The sequence below is a fragment of the Hemitrygon akajei genome, chromosome 12, assembly GCF_048418815.1.
Source record: "Hemitrygon akajei chromosome 12, sHemAka1.3, whole genome shotgun sequence".
Classification (NCBI taxonomy): Eukaryota; Metazoa; Chordata; class Chondrichthyes; order Myliobatiformes; family Dasyatidae; genus Hemitrygon; species Hemitrygon akajei.
Genome location: NC_133135.1, coordinates 56,452,763 through 56,471,354, shown reverse-complemented (window position 1 = coordinate 56,471,354; position 18,592 = coordinate 56,452,763). Strand labels below are relative to the sequence as shown.

At 42.3% G+C, this 18,592-nt stretch overlaps 1 protein-coding gene across 1 annotated transcript in view; it reads left to right on the top strand.

Moving 5' to 3' along the window:
• The window catches only part of il12rb2 (interleukin 12 receptor, beta 2a), a 71,701-nt gene continuing 53,109 nt past the window's right edge, over nt 1-18,592 (top strand). The window contains exon 1 of the mRNA XM_073063147.1: nt 1-284. The gene's annotated coding sequence lies outside the window, so the exon portion shown is untranslated. The remainder of the gene's footprint in view (nt 285-18,592) is intronic.

Below are 18,592 nucleotides of genomic sequence, written 5' to 3'. Positions count from 1 at the left end.
AGAGGTGTGAAAGCCGTGTGGTTTTCGGCTGGGCTCTGAAATAGAATCACAGGAGCACAGCACTGAGGAACCCAGTTCAAGTGTGTGGTTTAAACGGCAGCCACGCTATATTGTTTAAAATTTGTCAGAAACAGTATCACCGATCATTCTCCCCTTAAAGGAAATCGAATAGTCGGGCTCATTCTGTGGCGACCCTTTGTGATCTGTCTCCGGCGTTGAGTTACATCGGGGGGAAGAGGAGTCGCGACACGTGGAAGAGCGGCGGTGCCGGAGTGATGTGAACCGTGAGTGATCCGGTCTCTTCCTTTTGGGCGATGCGTTGTGTTCATGGAACTGGTCTCTGGCGCTAAGAAGCTGCCAGCTTTCGGGGCAGCGGAGTCCTTGTTTCCCCTTGGGCAGCCGGGGGCGGGGGAGTGAGATCCAGCTCAATGCAGGGAAGTAGGGGGTGTTTCTGGCGGATGGTGAGCCTTAACAAGAGTTACATTATCCTCGTAAAAAGTCGGATTTATTTCTCTTTTTTTTTCCCAAAGATTATCCGCGTTAGATAGTGTCCTCAGTTCGGAATTAATTTGCCGTTTGTCTGGAAAATGTTTAACGTTAACATCGGATTTCAACCTAATAAATGTTTCCATCAAGTATGAATCATAGTAAAAAGGGCAAGGGGGAAATAAATGTGTGGATACATTCTTCTAAGATTAAAGTCGCCGAAAGTACAGGTAGATTATTGTTTATTTCCATTCGTTCATCTGCTCTGCCGAAGTTAGAAGATCTGCTAGGAGTGCGCTTAAAGTAGGAAATACTGGGAACCCCGCTGCGGCTGTGGAGGGGTCGATAACCCTTCGCCGTTGGGGTACAGGTCAGCTCCTGCTACGGTGATGGCTTCGATCGTTATCGTCAAAATATCCTAGATACCGGAGAGGGCGGGGTGTCGGTGCTTAGGAGTATTCTATGAGTCAGGTTGTGGAAGGGTGCCTCGTTCGGTTCGCTGCCGAATGACTCAGTGTCCGGGGTGGAAGTTCTGGCGTGGGTGCGCTGGGGCTGTTGGTCTGGAGATAGAGAGGAAGGCACTTTGGGCCCCTCATTGTCTGCAGTACTGTCGCTTATTAAATGGGTAAGTGGTTCCTCCTGGGCTGTCATGTTAGTGGGAAAGGAGAATGCAGATGGAGATGACTGAATGTTACACTGCTAATTCTCGAACTAATGGAAGCCGACAAGCGACCCGCTGAGGGACAGCAAAGAACGGAACCCCAGACCCAAGAACATAGAGGTGGGCCTTTCGCCCCACCATGTTCGGACAACGTTTGTGTAGCTTATTTATTCGCATTCGGTGTGTTTATTCCCTCTTTGCCTTCCCCGTTTAAGTACCAGCCTGATTATCTCAAACGTAACTGATTCCACCACCTCCTCAGGCAACCGTTCTGTCTGTGGTTTTAAGAAATAAAAATCCCCCCCCCCATCACCTTTCAAACTCCTTCCTCTCATCTTAAACCTATGCTCTCTTTATTTTAGTACCCTACCGTGAGGAAAATAATTTTGACTATCTATCCTGTCTGTGCCTCCCATAATCTCATATACTTGGATCAGGTCATCCTTCACCCCTGCTTCCAGGAAAACAAGCCCGGCCTATCCAGCCTCTTCTTCAAGCCCTCCAGTCCAGATAGCGTCCAAGTGAATCTCCTTTGTATTCTCCAGTGCATGCACAGGTTTGAAAGATTGTTTACAGGTCTTTACCCGATAAGGATGTATTTGTGTTTGATGGAGTGCAGTGAATACTCACAGACTGATTACTCGGATGGCAAGTCTATCACGTGGCATGGTCTGTCCTCTTAAATGTGGAATGAGAGGTGACCTCACTGAAATAGGCCAAGTTCTTACTGGGCTTGGCAAGATAGTTGCAGTGTTGAACTTTCCCCCAGGCGGAGAAGTCTAGAAGCAAGGGATGGTTTCAAAATAAGGGGTTGGGCATTTAGGATTGAGTGAAGAAATTTCTTATTTAGATTGTAATACATCTTTGGACCCAAACCCTAAAGGGAAGTTGGGGCTCGGTCCCTGAGTATATTCCAAATGGGATCTGGTACTACTCTGGTTACCAAGCTATAAGAAGGATCGCCTTAAACTGGAAAGTGTGCAGAAAAATACAAGGATGGTACAGAAGTAGAGGTGTTGAGATAACGAGAGACTAGATAGTCTGGAACAAGTTGTTCCTGGAGAGTAGAAGGCTGGGAAGTGACCTTATGGAAGTTTATAAAATAATGAGCTGAATGGTTGCACTCTTTATCCCAGGGTAGAGGGCATGGTTTGACATGAGAGGGGAAGGATTTAAAGGGGACATAGTGGTTGGCGGGTATATGGAACAAGCTGGTTAGAGGAAGTGGTGGAGGTGGATATAATCGAAAGGTTTCAAAGGCACTTAGACAAGTAGATGGATAGAAGAGGTTTAGAGGGAGTGATAAAAATCCGGAGGAAGTGAGTGGGACAGGCAGCATTTATGGAGGGAAGCAGACAGTCAACATTTGGGTCCTTTCATCTGGACCGGATGCTCCAAGTTCCTCCAGGAATTTGTTTTTGGTCCAGGTTCCAGCATCTGCAGTCTCTTGTCTCCAACATCTATAGGGATGTTGGTTAAATGCAGGCAAATGGGACTAGCTCAGGTTGAACAGTTTGGTCTGGCATGGATGAGCTAGGCCAAGGGCCTGTTTCTGTGCTTCTATAACACTGACCCTGTGCTAGATATATGGTGATTAAGGAAATCAAGGGAAACGCAGTTAAGCCCAGAAATGGTACAAGTGTGTACAGTTTCAGCACTGGTGAGGTGAAATAGGGGGAAGGTTCACAATGTCTAAACATGTTAGTGATGGAAAGGAGACTGGATATAATGTCGAACTTCAGGAGATAACATGCTGTTTTCCAAGGAAGGTAATCATCAAATTACTAAATTGTTATAAAAACACAGCTGGCTGACCAAAGTTTGGGATTTATGTGATTCAAAGGCTGAGGAAATGATTTTAGATTTTATTTTTGGCAAATTACAAAGAGTTAAAAAGAATGCATATTAAAAATGTTGATGTTGTCTTCAATGTCTGCATCCCATAAATGAATTTTAAAATGAGTATGATATTGTCAGAGAGGATGAGTTCATGCAGCAACAAAAATAGTAGCTGCATCATTCATTCCGCTAATTGTAGCCTACTTAGTATTTGATGCCAGATAAGCTCCCTCGTATAAACTTGGCCTATCTTATGTCTCCCCTACCACTACTGATCTAGTGTTCACTTTTTTTTTCTTTTACAAACAGAACATTAGGGCAAAAATTCTCTCCATTGGACTAAGATTCTTCAAGGGTCATTATTCAACCTAAAAAGGCATGATTATATTTTGCAACTATTCTTTATTCAGTTTAATTACTCATCTGTTTTATTAATCAAGTATAAATCGAAGATTACTTCCTTCTTGTGAGATCTACTGTAATAATAAATGAGGAAGTAGTTTGCATATACGAAGTCTATTACCTTTTTTTTGTTCTCATGTTAGTTTCTGTTTTAGAATAGGAAAAGAACTCTTTATTGTTACATCGTCCACTATATAACAGTGAGAATGGAAGTAATATTCCAGCACCTGCAGAATCTCCTCACTTTTTTAAAAAATAGCCTAGTTAGTGGTCTACTTTCAATGTTCCTCCTTGGCCTCACCACATCTCTTAAAGTTTTGGGGTGAATTTCATGACACCCTCTGTTGGAAAGAAATGGACGGATGTAAGACTGCAAGGATTTTAAATTCAACTTTTGGGTGAAAACAATGGAGGTTTTTGAGAAAGGGAAAGCAATTGTTTTATCTTTCTGATATAATCCTTCCATTTCATATGATCTGCACAATTGCTTACCTTCACCTAAGCACTTTTATTTAGTTTAATACTGGCACTAATTACTTATTATTCAATCATTGTAATAGTTTTTTTTGCTTGCCAAAGAACCGAGTTTATCATTCACTTATAATCCTGAATGGGCAACCTGCAGATCAACCAACTAATAGTTTCTCTACTTTGTTTTAAACTACCCCATTATATTAACCACCTTAAAGTCTAAAATCTTGGTTTATCGCCTTCATTTCTCCCTTTTTAAAATACTAATGTTCCAGCCAGTGGTGTAGTGCCATCCACACCGGACTCAGAGGTGAGTGGCCCCGGGTTTGAATCTGGTTGGCTCCCTGCACGCATTCCATCCGTGCTGGGTTGAGTGTCAAGCTAGCAACTCGGCCTTTTAAAAAACAGACAGGTGCTGAAAGAAACGGGAAGATTGTCGCCCAATACACCACAAGGCGCGGAAAGGAGCAACAACAAACTACTAATAATAAGTGCAGTGATCTTCTGGTCATTCTCTCTAGGGTTTCCATGCGTTCTAATTCTGGCTTCATTACTAAATAGAGTATCCTTGATTCTCTTATCAGAGTAAATAATGGCAGTGCATGCCCCCTACACTGTCGTGATGGCTTCAGCACCTTCAATGCCATCATCTTCATTCATACATTTTAGTTACTTGGAAGCAAGTAATTATATTTGACTCACTATGGGGAAAAGATGGTGCTAATATAACAATAAAATGCAAAGTGTTGGATATGCAAAGCACATTTGCATGGAGTGCAGATTAGGTCCCTGTGAATATTTTAAAACAGTGTTGTAATAAAGTGATTGGGATTATCTGATGGATTACAGCAAATGCTGGAGATTCAAAGCAGCACACACAAAATGCTCAAGGAACTCAGGAGACCAGGCAGCATCTAGGGAAGAGTAAAACAGTCGAGTTTTCGGGCCAAGACACTTCATCAGGACTGGAAAAAGAGATGAGATTTCAGAGTAAGAAGGTGGGGGGAGAGGAGGAAGAAGTACAAGGTGGTAGGTGATAGGTGAAATTGGAAGAAAGGGAAGGGTGAAGTAAAGAGCTGGGAAGTTGATTGGTGCAAGAGATACAGGGCTAGAGAAAGGGGAATCTGATAGAAGAGGACTGAAGGCCATGGAAGAAAGAAAAGGGGGGAGGAGCACCAGAGGGAGGTAATGAGCAGGTAGGGAGATAAGGTGAGAGAAGGAAATGAGAATAGGGAATGTTGGGGGTGGGTGGGGGGCAATTACCAGAAGTTTGAGAAATCGATGTTCGTGCCATCAGGTTGGAGGCTACCCAGATGGAATATAAGGTGTTGTTCCTCCAACCTGAGTGTGGCCTTATCAAGGCAGTAGAGGAAGCCATACACTGACATTTTGGAATGGGAATGAAAAGTAGAATTGAAATGTGTGGCCACCGCAAGATCTTGCTTTTTCTGGTGGATGAAACATGGGTGCTCAGCGAAGCGGTCTCTCAATCTACGTCGGGTGTCACCAATATTCAGGAGGCCATACCTGCAGCACTGCATATCGTACATAACCCCAACAGACTCACTGTGAAGTGTCACCCCACCTGGAAGGACTGTTTGGGGCCCTGAATGGTAGTGAGGGAGGATGTGGAGGGGCAGGTGCAGCACTTGTTCCACTTGCACCAGGAGGGAGATCAGTGGGGAAGGAGAAATGAACAAGGGAGTTGCATAGGAAGGGTTCCCTGTGGAAAGCGAAAAATGGAAGCAAAGCAAAAGGTGTGCTTGGTGGTGGGATCCCATTGGAGATGGCAGAAGTTACGGAGAATTATACGCTGGACACAGAGGCTAGTGGGATGGTAGGTGAGGACAAGAGAAGCAGTATCCCTGGTGGGGTGGCAGGTGGATGGAGTGAGGGCAGACGTGCACAAAATGGAAGAGATGTGGGTGAGGGCAGCATTAATGGTGGAGGAAGCAAAGCCCCTTTCTTTGAAGAAGGAGAACATTTCACTAGCTGTGGAATAAAAAGCATCATCCAGAGAGCAGATGCAGTGGAGACAAAGGAATTGTGAGAAGGGGATGGCATTTTTACAAGTGACAGGGTGGGAAGTGGTATACTGTAGTCCAGGTAGCAGTGAGAATCAGTGGGTTTATAAAAACTTATCAGTAGATAAGCTGTCTCCAGAGATAGAGACAGTGAGATCGAGAAAGGGTAGGGGTTGTCGGAAATGGACCATATAAAATTGAAGGTAGGGTGGAAGTTGGAGATGAAGTTGATGAGCTTGGCATAGGTGCAGGAAGCAGCACCAATACAGTCATCGATGTGGCATAGGAAAAGTTGGCGAGTGATACTGGTGTAGGCTTGGAGCATTGACTGTTCCATGTAGCTATCAAAAAGAAAGGCTTAGATGAGACCCATGTGAGTGTCCATGGCTACACCTTTTGTTTGAAAGAAGTGGATGGAACCAAAGGAGTAATTATTGAGAGTGAGGACCAGTTCTGCCAGATGGAGAAGAGTGGTGATGGGTCTGGTAACTGGTGAATTGCTTGATAAAATCAGATTTTTGTAATCAACCCTGGACAGACATTATTAGGGAGAATTTCCGTGGATACTTCCAAAGAATGAGATCAATAGAAATTATGATAAAACTCATTTTTAATTATATTTAGTTCAGAAAATCCTGAAGTTGGCAAACTTCACAGGCAAGTTGTAAATTGTTTCAAGGGGCAATAAGAATATCCTTTTCATGAAAAAATTCATGAGCTTTTTTAAGAGATTGATTTCATGGAGGCTTTCAATTTTTATTCTCTTTAGGGTTATTGATATCTAACTTAATCCAGTGCTCTGGGTTTTCTGCTTTATTGTGTTAGGCTCTACCCATAAAATTGAGCTTGTCATTTATTTTGAATTAAGGGATAGTGTGAGAGATAGAGCTGAAGTCCTGACATAAATTCTGAATGTTTAGTTTGCAAATGGTTCACTGAAAATCCTTCCATTAAATACATTGATAGCATTGAACAATAAAAGAGGAAAATGGTCTATACAGAAAGCTACCCTTTTAGTTTTTCAGCTGCCTTATTTTTTTAACTGGACTGTCCTAACTACAACAAGCATGGACAACTCTCATCACCAAGAACTGAACCTGGTTTATGACATTGCCTCGCTAAATCAGGTTTTAAAATATTACTGAAGAGTTTTTGTGAAAGGGTACAAATACACAGCCACAGCCTTCCATCTGATTACATTCTATTTCTCTGGAGTACCCACATTGAAGTTAAAATCGGCCCAAATGGAGTGTGGAAACACATTTCCATCCAGTATTATGAGTTCCAGTGACCCTGCTAAAAGAAAGTAAACTACCACTACATATAATCAAATAAATATTATTAATAAAACAGTCATGATATTTGTGTTATGGTATTAGTTTCCCATCTTTACAGTTTTGTGTATGTCCAGCCCGGATGGGGTACCTGGCCGTGTACTAAAGACTTGTAACAAATCAACAGGCTTGAGTGTTCATCAATATCTTTCACACTTACTTCGGCAGTCTGAGGTAGCCACCTGCTTTAAGCAGGCTTCAATTCTACCGGTGCCTGAGAAGAACTTGATGACCTGCCTCAGTTAAGTTAAGTGCCTCCAGAGGCACTTAAATCCACCGTGATGAAGTGCTTTGAGAGGTTGGTGATGAAATATATCAGCTCCTGCCTGAAAAATGACTTGGATCCACTCCTATTTGACTGCCAGCGCAACAGGTCCACAGCAGATACCATTTCACTGGCTCTTCACTCGACCTTAAAGCATCTGGACAGCAAAGATGCATATATCAAGATGCTCTTCATTGATTACCTCTCAACATTCAGTACTATCATCCCTTCAAAACTAATCAATAAGCTTCAACACCTTGGCCTCAATACCTCCTTGTGCAACTGGATCCTCAATTTCCTCACTTGCAGACCCCAATCAGTTCAGACTGGCAACAACATCTCCTCCACAATCTTCATCAGCACAGGTGCACCACAGGGCTGTGTCCTTCGCCACCATGCTCTACTCACTTTAAACTTATGACTGTGAGATTAAGTGCAGCTCCAATGCCATATTTAAGTTTGCTGGAACACCACTGGCATTGGTCAACTCAAAGGTGCTGACGAATCAGCATTTAGAAGACTGAAACTTAAAGCAAGATTAAAGTTGTATAAACCAGAAAGAAAAATTAGGTGAACTAATATAAGCACTGCACCTTGAGGCCACAAAATGTTTATATTCCATTTTCCTTGGGCATCTCATTTTAAATAATATAAACTTTCCTGCTCTGATGGGCATGATTGCTCACTCCTTCCACTGATGTTTCTGGCATCTCTGAGAAGCCATATGAGTTCATCGAAAATGCTACAAATTAGAACTACGTTGCAGAAATTCTCAACAGTAGGATAATATCTTTTGAGAGAAAAACTATTACTATTTCAAGTTATAATTTGAACCTACCAGCACTCTTAGTAGTCATAACTATTAACATTTTTAAAGAGAGCTTTTGTCAGATTTCTGATTCCATGGAAACGCATTGGCCTGAAACTTTGAGGACTAAATTTAACACCTTTTGAAAGCAGTAGTAGAACTGACCATGTATCATTATCTTGGGCCTTCTGTGGAATGCAGCCAGTTTGGTGTATTTGCATGTTTGTAGTGTACAGCTAGCACTGATCACACTTTTCATTAGTCAGTTGACTCAGCAGCAAGTTTCCACAACAGGTAAAATGTTGGCTTGCTCAGCTTAAAGATATCTTGCACCTCAATGTAAGTGCATTATGGCTAGAGAAGCTGCTGACAGATTCATAACAATGGAGTCAACTGTGAAGCTGGTGGTAAATAGTAGAGGGGCTGGTTAGGATGATGTAAAAGAGGAAAGGTGGCTGGTATCTGCACAGATACAGTTAAGTGGCAGATGGGGGCTGATGGTAAATGCCATGAGACCATCCTGGGGATTCTGATACAGTGCTACAAGTTCAGTACCCTCATGATAAACACACCACTCCCTTAGCCTTCATCTTACGGCTATTTCTGCATTTAGCGACGCGTTCACATGAAGCAAGGTTACAGGCCTCGTCTCCACTTCTCACCGCAGATAGTCAGTCACAACGGCCATGATACCCACACATTGTCCAAGAGAAGTACGCCTTGTAAGGTGGAGGGTTACACAGCCAGAGGCAGCTGGTGCTAACCTGAGGAGGTTAGGGTCATCTACTGTGTTGTATATACAAATTTCTGAGGGAGATGATGATGAGTTAGGGTGTCTTCATACTAAATCTATTACTCTGCTCCCCATCTGTCCACCTCTGACTCAATAGGTACAGATGATATTAATGTAAACCCATTGCTTCCTTCCCCTCCCCCACCCTGTTACTGCACTTCTCAAACATTGGGCTGTCTCCCTTCACATGCTGAACGGTGCTCCATTTCCATCCCATCTTCCAAACACATGGGTTGGAAGGTTAGTTGGCAGCAGTAAACTGCCCTTGGCGTAGGTGAAGATCAGGGGAATCAGAGTGGCGGGTGGGGGGAGGGGGATCTGATGGAAAGACTTGTTTAGTTCAGATGCGCGTTAATGGTTAGGGTGGATATAGTGGGGTATCTGTTCCGTGCACCTATCTGATACTGAGCCAGTGCAGGGCTCAGCAGATAGCGATGGAAGCATACAGTCTTACACTCCAAGCCCCTCCCTACCCTCCGCCATCAAATGTTGCCTTACAGGCGGGATCCACACACAGGCAGTTACTGGATTCAGCTGAATGAGATGGAAAGCATAATACAAATATCAGTTTGGAGGAGAGGGACCTAGCACATAGGTGCTGATGATATAGTCCACCTACAGAGGCTGATTTGGGCAGAACACAAGGTGCTTTGCATTTGGAAGTCTGCATTCACTGTCAAGAATGGCCTCCCATTGCTCAGTTGGTGGGTATAGTATCCAGGAATAGAAACTCTGTAGGAATAGCCCTTTAAGCCCTCTGTATCGTTCAATGAAATTAAAATGATCTGCATCTGAGCTGCATTTCATCTGCCCTGTCTCCAAATTCTTTCACAGCCTTGGCTGACAAAAATCTATTAATGTCAATGCGGAAGGGTTTTTTCTCAGTCCAGGTTATGATTTTTTTGAAATAATAAATAAGGATCAAAAAGTTCAAAGTAAAGTTATTGTCAAAGTACATACAGTATATACCACCACATGTAACCCTGAGATTAATTTTCTTGTGGGCATTCTCAATAAATACATAACAGAATACCGGTTAATGACTTCTGGTTAAGATGGTGTTACCAAATGTGTGTGACAGTCAGAAATCCGAATAAATCCTTCTTGGTTCAAGAGCCCGGTGGCTGAGGGACAGTAACTGCTCCTGAACCTGAACCTGGTGGTGTGAGTCCTAAGGCTCCTGTATCTTCTTCCTGATGGTAACCGTGAGAAGAGAGCGTGTTCTGGGTGGTGAGGATCCCTGGTGATGGACGCCGCTTTCCTGCAGCAGCACTTTTTGTAGATGTGCTCTATGGTGGGGAGGGCTTTACCCATGATGGCCTGGGCTGTATTCACTACTTTTTGTAGGATTTTCCATACCAGGCTGTGATGCAGCCAGTCAATATACTCTCCACTACACACCTATATAAGTTTGTCAGAATTTTAGATGGCATGCCAAATCTTACTAAGGAAGTAAAGGCACTGCCATGCCTTCTTCATAATTGCACTTGTGCAGGCCTTAGGACAGGCCCTCCAACATTTAACACCAAGGAACGGCTCTACCTCTGATCTCCTGACTAGCTCATGGACCTTCAATCAATAATCAGCTCCTTGGTCTTGCTGACATGGTTAAACCTACCTGGTTTGTGCCTTTTTTCTTTTCCAGTTGTGTTCTTCAAGTTCACGTGCAGAGTTGTTTCCAGTTAACTCTATTCTTACATCCTCTTTGGAACTTTGCCTTTTTCAGAATTAAATAATTTAGATTTTTTTTGTCGGTGTTTTTTTACCAGCTTTGAGTGAAGGGTCATTATGAATTTCTGTCATAAGTAGCCTTGCTCTGATTAAGGTTTGGTCTCCTTAGCTTAGCCTTCACACCTATAGAAGGAAGTTTCTCATTCCTGACCCTTTTGATGACTTCAGAATCCTAATAATTGCAGATAACACTTCAAGCCTTAACCATCTGCTATACTTACTAATGATGTGGAGAACACAATGGAGAATTATATAATCAAGTTTGCCAATGCAAAAAAATTTGGAAATTAATATAGATAGTATGAAAATACAAAGTGATCTTGCTTGCTTAGGTGAGTTGGAAAGAATTTATTGTTCCATCCCAAATTTTCACAGACAGGCAGTAGCTGGGGAAAATAAAAAATGCAAAAAGGCAAAATATTAACATTTATATGAGAGCTAGAAAACAAAAACAGGAAGAAGTTTTGACATTTCTCACAGAGTATAGCTTGTGTCAAATCTAGTGTACACTGAACAGCTTTAGACAAAATGCCATAGAAAGAAAATATTGATCTCAGATGGGATGTAATGCATGTTCATTTGTCAGTTCCCAAGGCCTCAAAGCTCCAACGGGAGATTTGTATAAGTATTCCCTGGATCCAACTATCAATTTCTCCCAGTTTGTGTGCACAATCACTTTCAATGCATCTTGATTGATCATTGAGAACCATTTCCTAAACAGGTGGATAAGTTGCTCTCAGTTCATTGGGCTTTTCTCTAAAGGTCTCTATTATGAAACTATTCTGAATATTTTTTAAATGATGAGAAAACATTATACTGTCTACTACATTATTGGTCATCTCATAAAAATTTACTCTGTAAACAGCTCAGTTAGCTTATTTGTACTTGGTCATTTTGTCTTTAATATAAATTCCAGTAACACCTCCAGAATACAAATCGAACAATGACTTTACTGGTTTCTGTCTGTTATCTTAAATGATTGAGTTATACTGATTTTTTTTCTATTCTTCAGTTAAGTAGGGTCTGAGAGACTGTTATAACAGTTCTGATTTTGTTTTTACTAACATTGGGTACTAGTGAATGGTCTGTCTTAAATTTAAACTTAGTGAGTTCCAATTGTTGAATTATTTAATTATCCTGAAGTGTTAGGTATATTATTGTACTCCGCCATGAACACTGTCACAAAGCAATTATTGAAAAAACTGCCATTTCAAGATTACTTGCATCTGGTCTTAAATAACAAAACTTGTTTTGAGGAAGTTATAAAAATGTTTTGTTGGTTTTGTTATATTTTTCAAGATCATTTCTTGTACTCCCATTTTGAAATTAATATTTATTACTTTCTTTTTCCATTTTTCTGTTTCTGCTGTCTTCCTGTTACTATTCTATGTATTTTTGTAGTCTCTTTCTTAGTAATACACCATCCATTTTGTCAAATATTTTGCAAATGAAGCTGCTCCCTGGGCATACACACACCTGTTTTGAGATGTTTATTATTTTAATTCTTTGTCATAACAAAACAACAAGTTATTTTGAGCAGCCTATTGTCACCAATCTGTTTTGTGCTTTTGTAGAATTACTGATATCAACATCAGTAATGGACCCCTTATTGAATTTGATTATGTTATCTATCCGTACCTTCCCAACACTATTTGTAGTTAAATCCCATTCAGTACTACACATGATAGAACCTTCTTCTGTGTTGGTTTTAGTATAACCTCTAGAAGCAATTTAACTGTGCTCAGAAATGTATTACATTTCTGTTGTGATCTGCTCTGCACATCCTGTGGACAGGGAGAAGTCGGAAAGGCAGAGAGGACTGCTTCCATGTCCTTGAGAGTCACTAATGGCTGTGTTTAATATCACCCTATAATGTACTTTCCAGAAATGGGCCAATTTGGCAGATATGTGTGTGGCTGAGAAGCTGGTGCAGGGGGCAGGACTTCAGGTTTTTGGATCATAGAGGTCTCTTCTGGGGGAGGTATGACCTCTTCAAAAGCAATGGGTTGCACCTGAACCTGAGGGGGACCAATATTCTCGCAGGCAGGTTTGTTAGAGCTCTTGGTGAGGGTTTAAACTAATTTGGCAAGGGGGGTGGGAACCAGAGTGAAGGGACTCAGGATAGGACAGATGGTCAAAAAAGTAAAGATAGCGTGCAATCAGATTGTCAGGAAGGGCAGGTGGTTGATGGGACTTAGTTGCAGCCAACAGGCTGAATATCAAATCATTAGGGATACAGAATCAGAAAGGATAGCAAATACGGTACTCAAGGTGTTGTATCTAAATGTGCGCAGTATAAGAAATAAGTGGATAATCTTGTAGCACTATTACAGATTGTCAGGTATGATGTTGTGGCCGTCACTGAATTGTGGCTGAAGGATGGTTGTAGTTTGGAGCTGAATGTTCAAGGTTACACATTATAGTGGAGGGACAGGGAGGGCGGCAGAGGGGGTGATGTGGCTCTACTGGAAAAGAATGGCATCGAATCAGTAGAAAGATGTGACATAGATCAGAGGATGTTGAATCCATATTGGTTGAGTTAAGGAACTGCAAGGGTAAAAAGATATATACAGGTCTCCCAACATTGGCTGGGAGGTGGAAACAGGAAATAGAAAAGGTGTGTCAAAAGGGCAATGTTATGGTTGTCATGGGAGATTTTAACATGCAGGTCGATTGGGAAAATCAGGTTGGCAGTGCATCTCAAGAGAGTGAGTTTGTTGAATGCCGAAGAGATGGCTTTTTAGAGCAGTTTGTCGTTGAGCCTACTAGGGAATCAGCTATACTGGATTGGGTGTTATGTAATGAACCAGAGGTGATTAGGGAGTTTAAGGTAAAAGAACTCTTAGGAACCAATGATCACAATATGATTGAGTTCAACTTGAAATTTGATAGGGGGGAAGTAAACTCTGATGTAGCAGTATTTCAGTGGAGTAAGGGAAATTACAGTGGTCTGAGAGAGGAGTTGGCCAAAGTAAATTGGAAGGAGCTGCTGGCAGGGATGTCAGCAGAGCAGCAATGGCGTGAGTTTCTGGGAAAAATGAGGAAGGTGCAGGACATATGTATTCCAAAAGTGAAGAAGTACTCAAATGGCAAAATAGTACAACCTTGGCTGACAAGGGATGTCAAAGCTAATGTAAAAGCAAAAGAAAGGGCATACAACAAAGCAAAAATTAGTGAGAAGATAGAGGATTGGGAAGTTCTTAAAAACCTACAGAGAGCAACTAAAAGAATCATTAGAAGGGAAAAGATGAAATATGAAAGCAAGCTGGCAAATAATATCAAAGTGGATAGTAGAAGTTGTTTCAAGTATGTTAAAAATAAAAGAGAAATGAGAGTGGATATAGGACCGCTAGAAAATGAGACAGAAGAAATAGTAACTGGGGACAAGGAGATGGCTGATGAACTAAATATTTTGTGTCAGTCTTCACTGTGGAAGACACTAGCAGTATGCCTGATGTTGTAGTGTGTGAAGGAAGAGAAGTGGGTGCAGTTACTATTACAAGAGAGAAGGTGCTCAAAAAGCTGAAAGACCTAAAGATACATAAGTCACCCAGAACAGAAAAACTGCACCCTAGGATTCTGATTAGAGATCGTGGTGGCACTAGAAATGATCTTTCAAAAGTCATTGGACTCTGGATTTGTGCCAGAGAACTAGAAAACTGCAAATGTCACTCCACTCTGTAAGAAAGGAGGAAGGTCGCAGAAAGGAAATGATAGACCAGTTAGCCTGACGTCAGAAGTTGGGAAGATGTTAAGAGTCAATTATTAAGGTTGAGGTGATGGGGTACTTGGTGACACAGGACAAGATAGGACAAAGTCAGCATGGTTTCCTTCAGGGAAAATTTCTTTAGTCATAGGGTGGTGAATTTGTGGAATTTGTTGCCACATGCAGCTGTGGAGGCCAGGTTGTTGGGTGTATTTAAGGCAGAGATTGATAGGTTCTTGATTGGACATGGCATCAAAGGTAGCGGGGAGAAGGATGGGAACTGGGGTTGTAGAGGAGAAGAGAAAAGGATCAGCCATGATTGAATGGTGGAGCAGACTCGATGGGCCAGATGGCCTAATTCTGCTCCTATGTCTTATGGTCTTGTGGAAAATGTTCTACCCATCCCCTAATTGAAAGTTTGGAGGGGCAAAGTGTAGGAGAGGTAGGTTTGAAATTTGTCCATGGTCTCTAGCACTAAACCCATGCCAAAGTAAAGGCCACCAGCCACGACTCACCTTCGCAGACTGGGTAGGAGCAGAGCAACTGAATCCACAGGCGGTGGATAAAGCAGCTGGGGATCAGGCCCAACAAATCCTCTTCTTAACACTAACCTGCTTTTTGAGGCAAACCTCACCAATTCATAAAGTGTCCAATTACTACAGGAAGCTTGCAGGCAAATTTTATTGTAGTTGTAACTCTTGTTGTTTTCTTTTAATTCTACCCATCAGATCTCAGCTGATAGCTTTCTTTAAACAAGTAACCTATCCCACATCATAGCCTCCAAATAGTAGCCAGGATGTGGGATATAAATTACAATGAGAGACAGAAAGAGCATGTAAAATGGGTAATATTACGATAGTTATGGGGGATTTCAATATGCAGGTTGAATGGGAAAATCAGTTTTGTGCTGGATCCCAGGAGTGAGCATTTGTAGAATGCCTACGAGATGACTTTTTAGAGCATCTTGTGGTTGAGCCCACTAGGGGTAAGGTAATTCTGGATTGAGTGTTATGACCCAAATTTGATTAGGGAGATTGAAGCAAAGGAACCCATAGGAGACAGTGATCATAATATGATACCGTTCTCTCTGCAGTTTGAGAGGGTGAAGCTAAGGTCAGCTGTGTTAGTTTTGCAATGGAGTAAAGGGAATTACAGTTATGAGAGCGGAGCCGGCCAAAGTTGATCTGAAAGGGATGACAGCAGGACCGCAAGAACTGGAGTTTCTGGAGGCAATTCGGAAGGCACAGGATAGATATATCCTAACGACAAAGAAGTATTCTAAAGGGTGCGTGGAATTGGCCAGTATTGGGACAGTTGCTTTTCATGCTAAATGTCAGTTATTTGAATAATAGAATTGAAGATTTTGTGGCCAAGTTGCAGATGATATGAAGGTAAGTGAAGGGGCAAGAGGAAGCAGGGAGTCTGCAGAAAGACTCGGGCAGATTGGTAGAATGGGCAAAGTGGCAAATGGAGTATAATGTAGGGAAGTGTGTAGTTATTCACTTTGGTAGAAGGAATAAAGGCATAGACTATTTTCTAAACAGGGAAAAAATTCAAAAATCAGGTGCAAAGGGTACTTGGGTGTCCTTGTGCAGGATTCCCTCAAGTTTAACTTGCAGATTCTGTTGGTGGTAAGGAAGGCAAATGCAATGTTAGCATTAATTTCAAGAGGGCTAGAATATGAAAGCAAGGTGTAATGCTGAGGCTTCATAAGGTATTGGTCAGACTGCACTTGGAGTCTTGTGAGCAGTTTTTGGCCTTTTATCTAAGAAAAGGTGTGCTGGCATTGAAAAGGTTCCAGAGTAGGTTCACATGAATGATTCCAGGAATGAAAGAGTTAATGTGTGGAGAGCGTTTGATACTCTGAAGGCTGATTTATACTTGTGCATACGGGCTATGCTGCAGCCTACGCCGTAACCCTGATTTTCACTTCTGCGTCGCTCTACGCCGTAGCAAGCTTGCGTTGGTGTGCGCCAAAACGCTAGTTGGCGGTGGGGTTTCTATGCCACTGTGTTGAGTTTCTTTGTGAGAGACACGGACGAGGAAATGCATTTCAAACATTTTCGCATGTCGGCAGGTAGATTTGACAATTTGGTTCATCTATTTCTTATCAGTGTACGCACAGCCTACAGACATGGCGGAGAAGAAGCAACCGGAAATACGTAGGAAGAAATGCAATGCTACCAAGTGGACCAATCACAGTTGTTGTGGTCTGTGTCACCGCGATGCGTGAGCAACTTTTCTGGAGAGGTGCACGTCACGCTATGGCATAGGGTTCGCAATACCTATGACATAGATGCGACACACAAGTATAAATCAGCCTTGAGCCTGTACTCACTGGAGGTTAGAAGAATGAGAGTGGGTCTCATTGAGACCTATTGAATATTGGAAGGCCTAGATAGAGTGGATGTGGAGAGCATATATCCAGAGGGTGTGTTTAGGATCAGAGGGCATAGCCTCAGAATAGAGAGGTGTCCATTCAGAACCAAGATAAGGAAGAATTTCTTTAGCCAGAGGGTGGTGAATATGTGGAATTGATAACCACTGACAGCTGTGGAGACCACATCATGGAGTATATTTAAAGCAGAAGTTGATAGGTTCTCAATTAGTCAGGGTGTCAAAGGTTACATGGAGAATGTAGGAGAATGGGGTTGAGGGGGACAGTAAATCAGCCATGATGGAATGGTGGAGCAGACTCAATCAGCCAAGCGGTCTAATTTTGATGATGATCTTATGGTTGTTTTCTGTTTTATGTTTTTATAATGATCCGCAATTGGTTCTAGTAGTGAACTTCTCTGGCTGTGCTTTTTTAAATAAAATGAACTTAGTGCAGAACAGGGCCTTCTGGCCCAACGAGCTGAACTGCCCAGCAACCTACCTATCTAACACTAGCCTCATCACTGGGTAGTTTATAATGACCAATTAGCCTATTAAACAGTATACCTTTGGACTGTGGGAGGGAACCAGAGCACCCGGAGGAAATCCAATGCTCATGGGAAGAACATACAAACTTCTTTCAGAGGATGCCAGATTTGAATGCCAAACTCCAAGGCCCCGAGCAGTAATAACTATATGGTACTGAAGCATCTGGATGGGCAGCATGTTGCCATTAGCTCAGTGTGGGTCTCCATCTATAGCAAATACTTGTGCATTGGTGACTGCTCTGCTGAAGCAATGACTTAAAAAGTTATGCTAGATTTATTTTACTCCACATGCAAAATTATGCAATGCAGAAACGACCTATGAAAGCCTTTTCAGCCTGCCAGCCTTGCCTGAAATGTGCAAGGGAGGTTGAGTCATCCACCTTCTTTCAGATAACATCTTCAAGTTGTTTTTAGTGGTCACCCTACTTGCATTCCTCTCGCTGCTGACACATTCTTGGGCAACATTTGCGGTCTCCTCTATTCCAATCTGTTCCAGAACTTCCTTCCTCTTTGGTCTTTGCAGCTTGTTTTGGAGGGGGCATCTTTGTATTGGATTCTAATTCAATGAACAACACTATGGGCTACAAGCATGTTAAAATACTGACCCCTCAGCTTCTCACAACAACAGATTCATTCCCTTCTTACCTACATCCACAACACTTCACACACCCTCAATCTCCTCGACAACTTTCCATTCCCTGGCCTTGACTACCTCATTTTCACCCTGGATGTCCAATCTCTATATACTTCGATACCCCTATCAAGAAGGCCTTAAAGCTCTCTGCTTCTTTCTCAACAAAAGATGCAACCAGTTCCCCTCCACTATCACCCTCCTCCTCCATCTGGCAGAATTAGTCCTCACCCTCAACAATTTCTCCTTCAACTCCTCCCACTTTCTCCAGACTCAAGGGGTAACACACCCACACCCACACGAGCCCCTGCCATGCCTGCCCTTTTGTTGGCTACGAACAGTCCATGTTCCAAGCCACCCCTGATAATGCTTCCTAACTCTTTCTGCTCTACACTGACGTCTGAGATCATCAACTTCAGCAACTTTGCCTCCAACTTCTACCCTGCCCTTAAATTCTCTTGGTCCAATTCAGACACCACCATCCCCTTTCTCAATCTCTCTGTCTCCATCTCCAGAG